The following is a 15,189-nucleotide window of genomic DNA, read 5'->3' on the forward strand; positions in this document are numbered from 1 at the left end:
TCTTCAAGTATTATTGTGTTGAATATTTCTCTGTTTAATTTTAATCAGCTTTTTCTTCATATATATAGTCTCTGTTAGGTAACAGTATGTTTATATTTACTGTATTTTCCTGGTAGATTGATCTTTTATCACTATAAAATGTCCATTTTTGTCCTTGAAATGATTTTTTTCTTTGAGTTCATTTTGTCTAATATTAGTATAGCCACTACAACTGTCTTTTGCTTACTGTTTGCAGTTATCTCTTTTCCACCCTTTTGCATTCAAACTTGTGTCTTTGGATCTAAAGTGAGTCTTTTAGGCAGCATATTGTTGAATCATGTCTTTTAAAATCTCATCTGCCCATCTGCCTTTTAATTGGATAGTTTAATACATTTATAATTAATGCAATTTTTTTTTCTATTTACAGCCACACCTGTGGTATATGGAAGTTCCTTGGCTAGGGGTCGAATCAGAGCTAGAACTAAGGCCTACACAACAGCCACAGAAATACCAGATCCTTAGCCCACTAAGTAAGGCCAAGGATTGAACCCACATCCTCACAGAGTCAGTGTCATTTTGGGTCCTTAACCCACTGAGCCACAATAGTAACTCCCTATTTAACACAATTATTGATAAAATGGAATTTATTATCCATAGATGTCTGTTAATTACTCTACAGATAGTAAGTTCTATTCTGTTCTGATACATTACTACTTGTTCTTTGTATGTCTTTGAGTTCCTTGGTTTCTCCAATAACGCCTTCTTTTGTGTTAAGTGGACATTTTCTACTATAGTGTTTTAATTCCCTGGTAGTATTTATTATTTACTATATATTTCTGTCTTATTTTCTTAGTGGTTCCCTGGGAATTAGCATTAATATCTTGAAGTTTTGCTAATTAACAACCTTGGTTCCATCTGTTCCATCTAACCTTAATTCATCTTTGCCATGTAACATAATTTATTCATAGGTTGCAGGGATTTGGATATGGACATTTTGAGAAGACCATTATCCTGCCTACCATAAGTACCTAAAAGTCAGTGTGTCAAAGACCTTTTCATTAAATTACCATCCCCCCCATTAAAAAAAAAAACACATGGATGACAAATTCCTGGTGCTCTTCCACTGCTTCCCAGTCTTGATGGCTTGCTGAGTCATCTACGTCGTTGTATAAACTAGACCTAGGAGTAATTTTAAAAACCCTCCCCTCTTTCCTTCTTCAGATCCTATTTGTCATTGAATCCTAGTGATTTACTTCCCTTATATTTTCTGTATTTCTGTATTTCTAATTCTATCACCCTAATCTAAATAAATTTTACTAAGCTTTTTTTCTCATTATTATGCCCCAAGAAGACTGTTAGATACTTTTTCCTAATTGTCCAATCTATGAAATGTAAATACCAGAGATATACTGTAGAGCTGTGATTTATATAAAAAGAGTAAATATAAAGCTTACTCATTTAATTCAATACAGGATTAAGAATGATTAAGTAAAATTTCCAAGTTAAAAGGTAAATTAGAAGGCTATCAACATTTAAATTAACTTTAAAACTATGCATGCTGAGAACTGTTTAATGTAATTTCTCAGCTTACATAAATTTTAATGTATCAAATATATGCATATAAGCAAATGAGCATTTTATTTATTTCATTTTTGTATGTTTTTATTTCCTTTTCTGATAATTTTTTTTCTTTCTATGACCTCACCTAAAGCATGTGGAAGTTCCTGGGCTAGGGGTCAAATCAGAGCTGCAATTGGTGGCCTATACCACAGCCATGGCAACACTGGATCTGAGCCACATCTGTGACCTATGCTGTAGTTTGTGGCAATGCCAAACTTTAACCCACTGAGCAAGGCCAGGGATTGAACTTGCATCCTTATGGACACTATGTTGTTTCCCTAACCCGCTGAGCCATAACAGGAACTCCTAAGTGAGCAATTTATATAAATACATTAGAGTGGCCATGGAATCAAAAAAAAATTTTTTTAAATTATCTCTCCCTGGCCTTTCTCAGTGGGTTAAGGATCTGGTATCACTGTGAGCTATGGTGGTGGTCACAGATGTAGCTCGTATCTGGCATTGCTAGGGCTGTGGCACAGGCCAGCGGCTGCAGCTCCAGTTCAACCCCTAGCCTGGGAACCTCCATAAGCCATGGTTGGGGCCCTGAAAAAGACAATAAACAAACAAACAAACAATCTCATTATATTTTCCAGCAAAAGTATTGAAAAATTGAATTAATTTCTTTAAAAAATTTTAGGGAACTTAACTTTTGACTTTTGCTTGATATGAGAAAATAAAATTTTTACTTAATTAGGTGCTAGGTATTCAATCAAATATTGCCAAAATTTTTTGTGTGCAGCATTTGAAAAATGAATGGTGAGTCAATTAACTTTTGTGAAGTTAAATAACAAATTATAAACTATTTTTATTTAGTTCTTTAAGCCCAACACACACACAAAAGCAAAAAGATCAAAAATTGACAGAGAGAGGGATCAATATGGTGGAGAAGTAAGAGACAGCATTCACCTGCTCCCACAAACACATCAAAAAAAAAAAATCTGCATGTAGAACAAATCACATAGACTATCTACTGAACACTGGCAGAAGATTTTAAACCTCCAAAAAGGGCAAAAAATCCTTCACATAACTGGGTATAACAAAAGGAAAAAAATTTTAAAAAGAGAGAGAGAGCAAGGAAGGAATTAGGACAAGACTGGTACTCCTGAGAGGGAGCTGTGAAAGAGGAAAGACATCCACATTCTGGGAAGACACCTAACCCACAGGGAGATCAGCCAAGTTGGAGGGACCTCAAAGTCTTGGAGTAGCTGGACTAAGGAGGGCAAAGCAAAGTGAGAGCCACACAGACCACTGGTACTACTGCCCCTGGACACCCCAGCCCGAGATGTTCAGGTCAGGGCTGGGCATTGAGACTTGGGCTCTGGAGGTCAATTCCTGGGAAAGGACTAGGGTTGGTTGTGTGAAGACGGCCTGAGGGGCTAGGGAGCAGTGTGCCACAGACTGGGGAGCAGAATGCCACAGCTGAAGGAAGCCAGGGGGAGGTTTGGGTCCGCAAGAGAAGTTTGGGCCTGCAGGAGAAGGAAGGTGACATTGCTGGTGAGGGTGAGAGGAGGGGCGAACCACTATAGGAATATCTTTCCCTGTGCACATGTGCATGGACTCTCAGAGACCTGGGTGCCTCTGGCACAGGCTATGGGTGACAAGGGGCCACTTGCATGGTCTACAGGAGACAGGACACCTCTTGTGTGGCTATGGGTGGCCAGGCACCCCTCTTAGCACGGGGCCAAGTGCAACATGGCACCTCTTTCATGGTCTGCAGGTAGTAGGGGCAAACTACAGCAGTCATTTCAGACACCAGATGTGGGTGTGGCCCACCATCACTAGGGGTCCATGAACAGGCATCACCTGTGGCCCCAGAACCTCAGAAGTTGGCACACAGGAGGGCACTGCAACTGAGCACCACCTGTTGTTGCTCTCACTCCCCTAGGAATGCACATACCCTGCTGCTGGCACTGCCAGATGCTCCAGGTGCCACCAAGCCCTGCCTGAAAATCACTGTCACTTCCCAGGGCCATGGAGCTAGGAGAAGCCTGTAACACCTTCCAGTGGGTCCTTGTCACTGTCAAGGGTCCAGCAACCAGGCACTGGCTACTGGCCCTGCCCATTGCCTCCATCTCCCTGGAAGCATGCATCATACCCTAAAAATAAATAGTAAGCCCCCCCAAATACCCAGGGACACTCAGGCATATAAATAGCCCTCCAAGACTACAGTAGCTATTTTTCCTAAACTCACAGAATAAGAAAAATACAAGCAAAATGAAGAAGCTCAGGAAACATTCCCAGTTAAAAGAACAGAAGAATTCACCTGAAGGAGCAAACAATGAAACAGACCTCTGCAGTCTAAAAGACACAAGTTCAAAAGGAGATAGTGAAAATACTAAAGGAATTAAGAGCAAATATGAAGGAATTAAGAGTAGATATGAGCAGTAATGAAGATTACTTGAGAAAGGAACTAGAAAATATATGAAAGAGCCAATAAAAATTAGAAAATTCATTTGCAGAGATGCGAGCTCAGTTAAAGGCAATGAAGAGCAGAATGAATAATGTAGAGGAATAAATTAGTGACTTGGAAGATAGAACAATGGCGATCACCCCATCAGGACAGCAGACAAATGAAAAAACATGAAAGTAGGAGTTCCCGTCGTGGTGCAGTGGTTAACGAATCCGACTGGGAACCATGAGGTTGTGGGTTCGGTCCCTGCCCTTGCTCAGTGGGTTAACGATCCAGCATTGCCCTGAGCTGTGGTGTAGGTTGCAGACACAGCTCGGACCCCGCATTGCTGTGGCTCTGGCATAGGCCGGTGGCTACGGCTCCGATTGGACCCCTAGCCTGGGAATTGCCACATGCTGTGGAAGCGGCCCAAGAAATAGCAAAAAGGCAAAAAAAAAAAAAAAAATGAAAGTAATATGAGAGATCTATGTGATAACAAAGCAGGCCAGTCTATGCGTAATAGGGATTCCAGAAGGAGAGGAAAAAGAAAAAGAGACTGAAAATATATTTGAAGAAGTTATGGCTGAAAACTTCCCAAATCTAAAGGAAACAGATATCAAGATAAAAGAAGCACAGAGAGCCCCAAACAAGTTGAACCCAAAAAGGCCCACACCAAGATACATTATAGCAGAAATAGCAAAAGGATAAAGAGAGGATTCTAAAGGCAGCAAAAGAAAAACAAAGCATTAATTATAAGGGAACACCCATAAGGCTATCAGCTGATTTCTCTACAGAAACACTACAGGCCAGAAGAGAGTGGCAAGATATATTCAAAGTTCTAAAACGGAAAAATTTGCAGACTAGAATACTCTACCCAGCAAGAATATCAGTCAAATTAGAAGGAGAAATAAAGGCTTTCTTCAACAAAGAAAAAATAAAAGAGTACAGCAATACTAAACCCATTCTTAAAGAAATACTGAAAGGACTTCTCTAAATAAAAAAGAAGTAAGAAGAAATAGGATGGAGGAAATCACTACTGGAAAGCAATCACTTAAATAAGCCAGTATACAGATCTAAAAGGAAAAAAAAAACTTATAAAAGTGATGATAAACACAAGGAAGAGCAAAAGGACAATCATGAAGATGTTAATAAAGGACTTTGAAATCATAAAATGTGGAGTTCCTGTTATGACTCAATGGTTAACGAATCCAAATAGTATCCATGAGGATGTGGGTTCCATCCCTGGCCCTGGTCAGTGGGTTAAGGATATGGTGTTGCCTTGAGCTGTGGTGTATGTCGCAAATGCAGCTCGGATCCTGCATTGCTGTGGCTCTGGCATAGGCTGGCGGCTACAGCTCCAACTGGACCCCTAGCCTGGGAACCTCCATATGCCACAGGTGTGGCCCTGAAAATACAAAAAAGTAAAAATAAAAATCATAAAATGTGTGGAAAGGAAGTAAGAAAATCTAGGCTCTTTTTTTTTTAAAAATGTGTTTTGAGCCTATATAACTATCATGCTAAAGCAAGCAGATATAGGAAGGGGTTAACATACTTGAAAAACAGTGCAACCTAAAATCAAAATCAAATATTATATCCATAAAAACTAAAAAGAGGACACAAGCATAAAATAAAAAGAAGTCATCCTACCAAAAAAAAAAAAAAAAGAAACAAAGGAGAAACATAGAATCAACTAGAAAACAAGGTTTAAAATGGCAATAAATACATACTTATCAATAATTACCTTAAATGTCAATGGACTGAATGTCCCAATCAAAAGACACAGAGTGGCAGACTGGATAACAAAGCAAGAGCCTACAATATGCTGCCTACAAGAAACTTACCTTAGGGGAAAGGATACATATAAATTAAAAGTGAGAGGATGGAAAAAGATATTTCATGTGAATGGAAAAGATAGGAAAGCAGGAGTTGAAATCCTCATATGAGACAAAATAGGCTTTAAAATGAAACCCATAAAGAAAGACAAAGAAGAACACATTTAATGATAAAAGGATCCATTCAAGAAGAGGATATTACAATCATCAATATATATGCCCCTAATATAGGAGCACCCAAATGCAGACAAGAAATACTAACAGATATAACAGGAGAAATTGATGAGGATACAATAATATTAGGAGACTTTAACACCCCACTCACATCAATGTACAGATCCTCCAGATAGAAAATAAATAAGGCAACAGAGATCCTAAATGACATAATAGAAAAGTTAGACTTAATTGACATATTCAGGACGTTACTGTTTACATGGAGACTAAACAACATGCTACTAAAAAACCAATGAGTCAATGAGGAAATCAAAAGGGAAATAAAAAAATAACTCAAGATAAATGATAATGAAAATACAACCATTCCGGAGTTCCCGTCGTGGCGCAGTGGTTAACGAATCCTACTAGGAACCATGAGGTTGCGGGTTCGATCCCTGCCCTTGCTCAGTGGGTTAACGATCCGGCGTTGCCGTGAGCTGTGGTGTAGGTTGCAGATGCGGCTCGGATCCCGCGTTGCTGTGGCTCTGGCGTAGGCCGGAGCCACAGCAACCCCTAGCCTGGGAACCTCCATATGCCGTGGGAGCGGCCCAAGAAATAGCAACAATAACAACAACAACAACAAAAAGACAAAAGACAAAAAAAAAAAAAAAAAAAAAAAAAGAAAATACAACCATTCAAAATCTATAGGATGCTCCAAAAACAGTTCTTAAAGGGAAGTTCATAGAAATATAAGACTTTCTCAGAAAAGAAGAAAAATCTCAAATCAACAACTTAAGCAGCAACCTAAAGGAATTAGAAAAAGAAGAACAAATGAAACCTAAAGTCAGCAGAAGGAAGTAAATCATAAAGGTCAGAGAGGAAATCAATAAAATAGAGATTCAAAAAACAATAGAAAAAATCAATAAAACCAAGAGCTGGTTCATTGAAAGGGTAAACAAAATTGATAAACCTCTGGCCAGACTCACCAAGAAGAGGAGAGAAAGAACTCAAAATAAGAAATGAAAAAGGAGAAATCTCAACAGATACTGCAGAAATTCTAAAAACCATAACAGAATATAATGGACAATTACATGCCAACAAATTTGAAAACCTAGAAGAAATGGTCAACTTTCTAGAGACATACAGCCCACCAAAACTGAACCAAGAAGAAACAGATTAATTAAACAGACCAATAACTAGAAATGAAATTGATTTGTAATAAAAAATACTCCCTAAAAACAAAAGTCCAGAACCATATGGCTTCACAGGCAAATTCTACCAAGCAAAGAACTTATACCCACCCTGCTTAAACTTTTCCAAAAGACTGAGGAAAGAACACTCCCAAAGACATCCTATAGTGCCACCATCACCCTAATACCAAAACCAGACAAAGATACTACCAAAAAAGAAAATTATAGGCCAATATCTTGATGAATATAGATGCAAAAATTCTTAACAAAATTTTAGTAAACCAAATCCAACAACATATAAAAAAGATCATACACCATGACCAAAGGGGTTTCATCCTGAGTTCACAAGGATGGTTCAACATATGCAAATCAATAAACATCATATACCACATTAAAAAAAGAAAAGTCAAAAATCATATGATCATCTCAATACATGCAGAAAAAACATTTGACAAAGTTCAACATCCATATCACGAAGATAAAACCTCTTACCAAAGTGGGTATAGAGGGAACATACCTTAACATAATAAAAGCCATTTATGACAAACTCACAGCAAATAAAATACTCAATGGAGAAAAGCTGAAAGCCTTCTCACTAAAATCTGGAACAAGATAAGGATGCCCACTCTATCCACTGTTATTCAACATAGTATTGGAAGTCCTAGCCTCAGCAATCAAAGGAAATAAAAAGCATCCAAATAGGAAGAAAAGAGGTAAAATTGTCACTGTATGCAGGTGACATGATATTATATATAGAAAGCCCTAAGGACTCAACCCAAAAATTACTTGACCTGACCAACAAATTCAGCAAAGTATGAGGATATAAGATTAACATTCAGAAATCACTCGCATTTCTGTATACTAACAATGAAACATTAGAAAAGTACTACAAAAATACAATACCTTTTAAATTGCACCCCCAAAAATCAAAAACCTGGGAATAAACCTGACCAAGGAGGTGAAAGGCTTATATGCTGCAAACTATAAAACATTAATCAAGGAAATTAAAGAGAATTCAAAGAAATGGAAAGATGCACCATGCTCCTGGGTTGGAAAAATTAATATTGTAAAAATGGCCATAGTACCCAAAGCAATCTACAGATTCAATGCAATCCCTATCAATTTACCCATGACATTTTTTCACAGAACCAGAACAAACATTCCAAAAACTTATATGGAACCATAAAAGACCCAGAATTTACAAAACAATCCTGAGGAACAAAAACCAAGCAGGAGGCGTAACTCTCCCAGACTTCAGGCAATATTACAAAGCCACAGTAATCAAGACAGGGTGGTACTGTCTTGGTACTAAAACAGACATTCTGATCAATGGACCAGAAGAGAGAACCTAGAAGTGAACTCAGACACCTAATGTCAATTAATCTTCAATAAAGGAGGCAAGAATACAAAATGGGAAAAAGTCTCTTCAGCAAGTAGTTCTGGGAAACCTGGACAGCTGCATGCAAATCAGCGAAACTGGAACACACCCTCACAGCATGCACAAAAATAAACTCAAATTGACTTAAGGACGTAATCATAAGACAAGACACCATCAAACCCCTAGAAGAGAACAATGGCAAAACATTCTTTGACATCTACCGTTTTCTCACATCAGTCTCCCAAGGCAACAGAAATAAAAACAAAAATAAACCAACGAGACCTAATCAAACTGACAAGCTTTTGCACAGCAAAGTGAACCATAAAAAAAAAAAAAGACAACCTATGTAATGGGAGAAAATAGTTTCAAATGACGCAAACAGCAAGGGCTTAATCTCTAAAATATACAAACAACTTATACAACTCAACAGCAAATAAAACAAACAACCCAATTGAAAAATGGGCAAAAGACCTGAATAGACATTTCACCAAAGAAGATATACAGATGGTCAACAAGCATATGCAAAAATGCTCAACATCACTGATTATTAGAGAAATGAAAATCAAAACTACTATGAGGTACCACCTCACACCAGTCAGAATGGCTGTCATTAATACGTCCACGAGTAACAAATGCTGGAGAGGGTGTGGAGAAAAGGGAACCCTCCTACAGTCTTGGTGGGAATGTAAACTGGTACAACCACTATGGAAAACAGTATGGAGGTACCTCAGAAAACTAAATATGGAACTACCATAAGATCCAGCAATCCCACTCTTGGGCATATATCTGGAGAAAACTTTGTAGACTTCTAAAACTTTCCCCTATGTTCATAGCAGCATATATCTAGACAAAACTTTCCAGTTTCCAAAACTTTCCCCTATGTTCATAGCAGCACTATTCACAATAGCCAAGACACGGAAACAACCTAAATGTCCATCAACAGATGAATGGATTAAGAAGATGCAGTATGTATACACAATGGAGTACTACTCAGCCATAAAAAATGCCACTTGCAGCAACATGGATGGATCTAGAGATTCTCATACTAAGGGAAGTAAGTCAGAAAGAGAAATACAAATACTGTACAATATTACTATATCTGTAATTGAAAATATGGCACAAATGCACCTATCTATAGAAAAAAAAGAAAAATGAAAAACTCATGGACATGGAGAACAGACTTGTGTTTGACAAGAGGGAGGGAGTGGGATGGCCTGGGAGTTTGGAGTTAGTAGATGCAAATTATTGCATTTGGACTGGATAAGCAATGGGATCCTGGTGTATAGCACAAGAAACTATGTCTAGCCACTTGTGATGGAACATGATGGTGGATAATGTGAGAAAAAGAAAAAAATATGTATGACTGGGTTACTTTCCTGCACAGCACAAATTGACAGAACACTGTAAATCAGCTATCATTTTAAAAAATATTTAAAATACCATAGACAATATCTACAAGGTGGCCAATAGCAGCTCAAAGCCATGCTCAGGGCATCTTTGCAATATGAATTCAAGATTGGATAGTCATGCAAGAGAAAGTTCCCAGTCACAGCTAGGTATTTCCTTTAGCTACACAGCACCGATCTTGCATATATTTTGTGTATCTTCCATGAATTCAGTGCCACTGCTGCTCATGTGAAAACTCAAAACAATGCCAAAACCTAAATGAGAGAAATAAAATAATAAAGAATAAGATTCTATCTGTTAGGCGAACTTTGGAGCATCACAAACCACTGCAATAGCTAAGATTTTTATTTTCTGTTCCCAGTGAACAATTAATATGTTTTCCTAAAAAAAAAACCTCCTCATAGATCTCAATACAGTAGTCCATCCTTGTCTGGGATTTCACTTTCCATGCTTTTAGTTACCCTCAGCCTGAAATTTTTAAATGGAAAAGTCCAGAAATCAACAATACCAAAATCTAAAATTGTGCATCATTCTGAGTAGCCTGATGAAATCTCGTTCCATCCTGCTCTGTCCAGTCCAGACTGTGAGTCACCCCAGTGAATCTCTCTCCTATTGGTCACTTAGTAATCCTCTTGGTTACCAGCTATCCCTGCTACTTGTGTTCAAAGGACCCTTATTTTACTGAATAATGGCCCCAAAGCACAAGAGTAGTGATGCTGGCAATTCAGATCCACCAAAGAGAAAACATAAAGTGCTACCTCTAAATGAAAAGGTGAAAGTTCTCGAACTATTAAGGAAAGAAAAAAAAATCATAGGCTGAAGTTTCCAAGGTCTACAGTATGAACAAATCTTCTATCCATGAAATCGTGAAGAAGGAAAAAGAAATTCATGCTGTTTTTGCTCTGCCACCTCCAACTGCAAAAGTGCTTAGTTAACTTTTAAGTTTGTACAATAAGACATTTTGAGAGAGACCACATTCACATAACTTTTATTACAGTATATTGTTATAATTGTTCAATTTTATTACTATTTATGTCTAACATTATTTATTGTCAGTTATTTATAAATTAAGCACATTAAGAGATAACCAAAACTTTATTCTAGATATGTATGAATAGGAAACAGCATAGTATATAGAAGGTTCAGTACTAGCTTTGATTTCAGGCATTCACTGGGGGTCTTGGAATCTAACCCCATGGATAAGAGGGCTCTACTGTATCTCCTTGGCTTCTGGTCTGTTCCTCACAGAACAGAACGATTTTCCAAAACATGAATCTTGATCACCCTACCTCTGTCAATTCTTTCAAGAGCGCTCAGAATAAAGCCAAATGCCTAGCACTGCCTGCAAATGCCCAGTCCTGACTCATATCATCTCATATAAGAACCTCAGACTCTGTCCATCCTTCAGCAATACTGGCCATCATTTCATTAAACCACCCTCTGTGTACATGCTGTTCTGCTGGAAGCCTCTTCTCTGCTTTCCTTGCCTATCTAAAGGCTATTTCTTTATACTTTTGTTTAATCATTCCTTCCTCAAGGAATCCTATTCTTTTATCGCCAATTCCATCAAATCTGCCTTGAATAAACTGTGATATCACCATACCCCCCCTTCAGTGACACTTATCACAGCTGTAATTTCATATTTATTTGTGCTATCAGTTCTATAGTCTCTAAGTTTTATATCTGTTCTTTCACCAGTGTCTCTCCAGTATCTGGCATAAATCTGGTGCATAGTAAGTGCTCAATGAACATATTAAACGAATGCATAAATGATGAATTGTTTTAAAGAACTCCAAAGATTGAATAGTTCAAAGATGTAAAAAAAGAAATCAATGAGAGCCATACCATAGCAGTCAGCAGAGGTTTGCTGAGGCAAAAGTAAAACAATTATGACAAATGTAAACTATAAAAACAAGCACTATGACCCTAGACCTTGAGTCTTCTATTAAATTGTATTCCAGAAAACTTATTTTCAAGTCCAACAATTGTCTTTGATTGAAGGTTGTCACACTGTCACCTTAGAATGCCATCATAGAGTTCCTGTTGTGGCTAAGCAGAAACGAATCTGACTAGCATCCATGAGGACGCAGGTTTGATCCCTGGCCTCACTCAGTGGATTAAGGATCCAGCATTGCCGTGAGCTGTGGTATAGCTCGCAGGCGTGGCTTGGATCTGGTATTGCTGTGGCTGTGGCGTGGGCCCATGCAGGCAGCTCTGATTTAACCCCTAGCCTGGGAACCTCCATATGCCATCTGTGTGGCCCTAAAAAAGCAAAACAAAACAAAACAAAACAAAAAACAAAAACAAAAACCAAAAAACAAGGCCATCATATGTAGTAAATGCTACAACTGTGCCAAACATAATAACTCTTTGATACTTCATATGGCATCCTGGGGACCTGCAGAGCCTTGGGGACATCTTGGTTGTGAACCAGAATCATCACAGCACAACTCAGTGGTCACGGACAACATGAGCTTGCTTTCAGGGATCTGTGCTGCAGTAGTATTTTGCCTCCAAGCCTTCTGCTATGTCTGGGCTGATGACAGTGCCCTGGCACACAGGCAGGCATGCAGAAGTAGTTCTCACAAGCCTGGGGGTGTGACGGCAGCCACTAACCTCTGCCCATAGAAAATGCCCTTCATGCTACCCACAGCCCAAGTGTTTAATGCCGTCCACTCTGAGGACACACTAACGTAGTGAAAAGCATGACAGATTTTGACCAGAAATTTGGAACTTGGTCCTGCCTCCATCATTAACCAGTTGCATGACCTTGGAAAATGCATTTGACCTCTTTAAACCTCTATAGAAAGTTAAACCAGATCAATAGTTGAAACATTTTCACCACTAAGCCCTCCTGCTAATAACTTTTAACCATGGAGAGCTTGTGCTTCAAAATATTGTGTCTAGAAAGAGTCACTTAGTGAGCAATAATTAATGTTTCATTTTTGTTTGTTTTGTTAAAAATTCTGACAAACCTCTAAGGGAGATTATAAATGGTAGTGACATAAAGGAGTGAAGTGTTGGGAGTGAGAGGGCAGGGTAGGTGATTGGGCTATAAGGACAGGTCAGTTTCATCAGGTAATTAAGCAACAATCTGATGTTCTGTTTTTATGGAACAAAGACCTATAACCACATTGGGGGGAAAAAGCTGAGCAAGAGTATAAATTTTTGTCTTGGCATTTTGATATACTGAAAATAGCTCATGACACCCATAACTACTTTTGTAATTATTCAGAGATCTCAGGCTGGACATCATTGCATGATCCCTGAAGTCTCTTGGAAAAGTGTGCTCCAAAATGAATTTTTTTAAGTGAGTTTTGGGGACACTGACTTGTGTTATCAACCTAGGGAAAAAATTTTAAAGGGGAGGCAGTTGTCCCTTGTACATATAAAATTACATCTAAGAAATTAAAAACAATTTTTTTTTCTTTTTAGGGCCACACCTTTGGCATGTGAAAGTTCCCAGGTTAAAGCTGCAGCTGCCGGCTTGTGCTACAGCCACAGCAATGCAGGATCTGAGCCATGTCTGGAATCTATACCACAGCTCATGGCAACGACAGATCCTTAGTCCACTAAGTGAGGCCGGGGATCAAACCCGCATCCTCATGGTTACTAGTCAGGTTTGTTACTGCTGAGCCACAACAGAAACACCCGATCTTTTTTAAAATTTTATAGTTCAAGGGAAACTATATCTTTCTTGCAAATATTCATTTCATCCATTTTTTCTATCAGTGGTTTAAATTCATTTACAGATGCATTCTCAGTGGGGCACTACCGCATCAAACAGGACAAAAATTGTTCTCTGGGAAATGTTTAAAAAAACTTGAAGTTCCTGCTGTGGTGCAGTGGGTTAAAGGATCAGGCATTGCTATAGCTGTGGTGTAGGTCAAAGCTGTGGCTCAGATTCAGTCCCTGGCCTGGGATGTTACATATGGTGCAGCCATTAAAAAAAAAAAAAAAAAAAAAAGCAACAAAAAGAACAAAAAGCTCTTAATATTACAATGACATGTAGCATGCTAAAGCTCAACCCTACCTAACAAAAACTTATTCTTAGTATTTAACTTCTCTTGTTGGGGTTTTGGTTTTTAGGAGTATCACATAGGTAGCTTGACATTGAATTCATAGAAGGTACACAAAATGTATGATGGGTCAGTTCTATAGAACTATGGCTAGTGGAAGGCTGGGAATTGAGGACTTTCTCCTGCTCTATTGTTGGGTCTCACATTGCGAGGGGTGGTCTGTGCATGGCCATGGGCTGCTGTTGGCCTCATTAATGCTGTTTATGTTTGCTCCTCATGCTTCTGTGTGTAAGCAGGAGTTTGAGAATGAAATAAAAACTGTTTCTCTTTTATTATTTAACTTGACAAAATTATTTGATACTCTTTTATTTATGTCAAGTGCTGAAAAGAAAAATGTCAACAATATTGGCATGACTGTCTAGCAGCTAAACTAGAAGTTATATTCTCACATCCAGCAAAAGTTAATTTTACACAGCACAGGAAAATATAGCCATTATTATATAATAACTTTCAATGGAGGATAGTCTACAAAAATACTGAATCACAGAATTTCCATTGTGGCTCAGAGGGTTACAAACCCAACTAGCATCCATGAAGATGTGGGTTCAGTCCCCGGCCTTGGCTCGGTGGGTTGGGGATCTCGCATCGTTGCCATGAGCTGTGGTGTAGGTTGCAGAGGTGGCTCAAATCTGGCATTGCGGCTGAGGCATGGGCTGGCAGCCTCAGCTCCGATTTGACCCCTGGTCTGGGAACTTTCATGTGCTACAGGCGCAGTCCTAAAAAGAAAAAAAAAATACTGAATCACCATGTTGTATACAGCATATATTATACTAAAGTAAAACTGCAAATCAACTATATTTCAATAATGAACTTAAATATTTAAAAAGCTGTTACTAAATAATTGTGAAATTAATTGTTAATTATTATACTTTTGGTGGAAAAATAACACTTTTGAGTGAATTTTTTGATAATATTCAGTTACATTGCTATTATCATATGTATACACACACACACACACACACACACACACACACACACCACACACACACACACACACACCACACACACACACAGGATTTGTTCCCTCTCTGAGGTTTAGTTTCTTTAGACTTCTTTGCATTCAACAACCCTCTTTTAAAAAGAATTTTCTTAGTTCAATTAATTTAAAGATGGATGTGACTGTCCCAGCTTTCTAACTGAAGTAGAATGCCATTTGTTTACT

General features: G+C 38.3%; 1 long non-coding RNA gene across 4 annotated transcripts in view; it reads right to left on the reverse strand.

Moving 5' to 3' along the window:
• The window catches only part of LOC110260719, a 49,359-nt gene that overhangs the window by 9,714 nt on the left and 24,456 nt on the right, over positions 1 to 15,189 (reverse strand). Inside the window, exon 4 of one of the 4 annotated variants that reach the window (XR_002344071.1) lies at positions 9,911 to 10,202. The exons of the other annotated variants lie outside the window; for them this stretch is intronic. This is a non-coding gene — a long non-coding RNA (uncharacterized LOC110260719). Of the gene's footprint in view, positions 1 to 9,910; positions 10,203 to 15,189 lie in introns of those variants that run through there. 4 annotated transcript variants of the gene reach the window in all.

Source organism: Sus scrofa, chromosome 1 (assembly GCF_000003025.6).
Source record: "Sus scrofa isolate TJ Tabasco breed Duroc chromosome 1, Sscrofa11.1, whole genome shotgun sequence".
NCBI lineage: Eukaryota > Metazoa > Chordata > Mammalia > Artiodactyla > Suidae > Sus > Sus scrofa.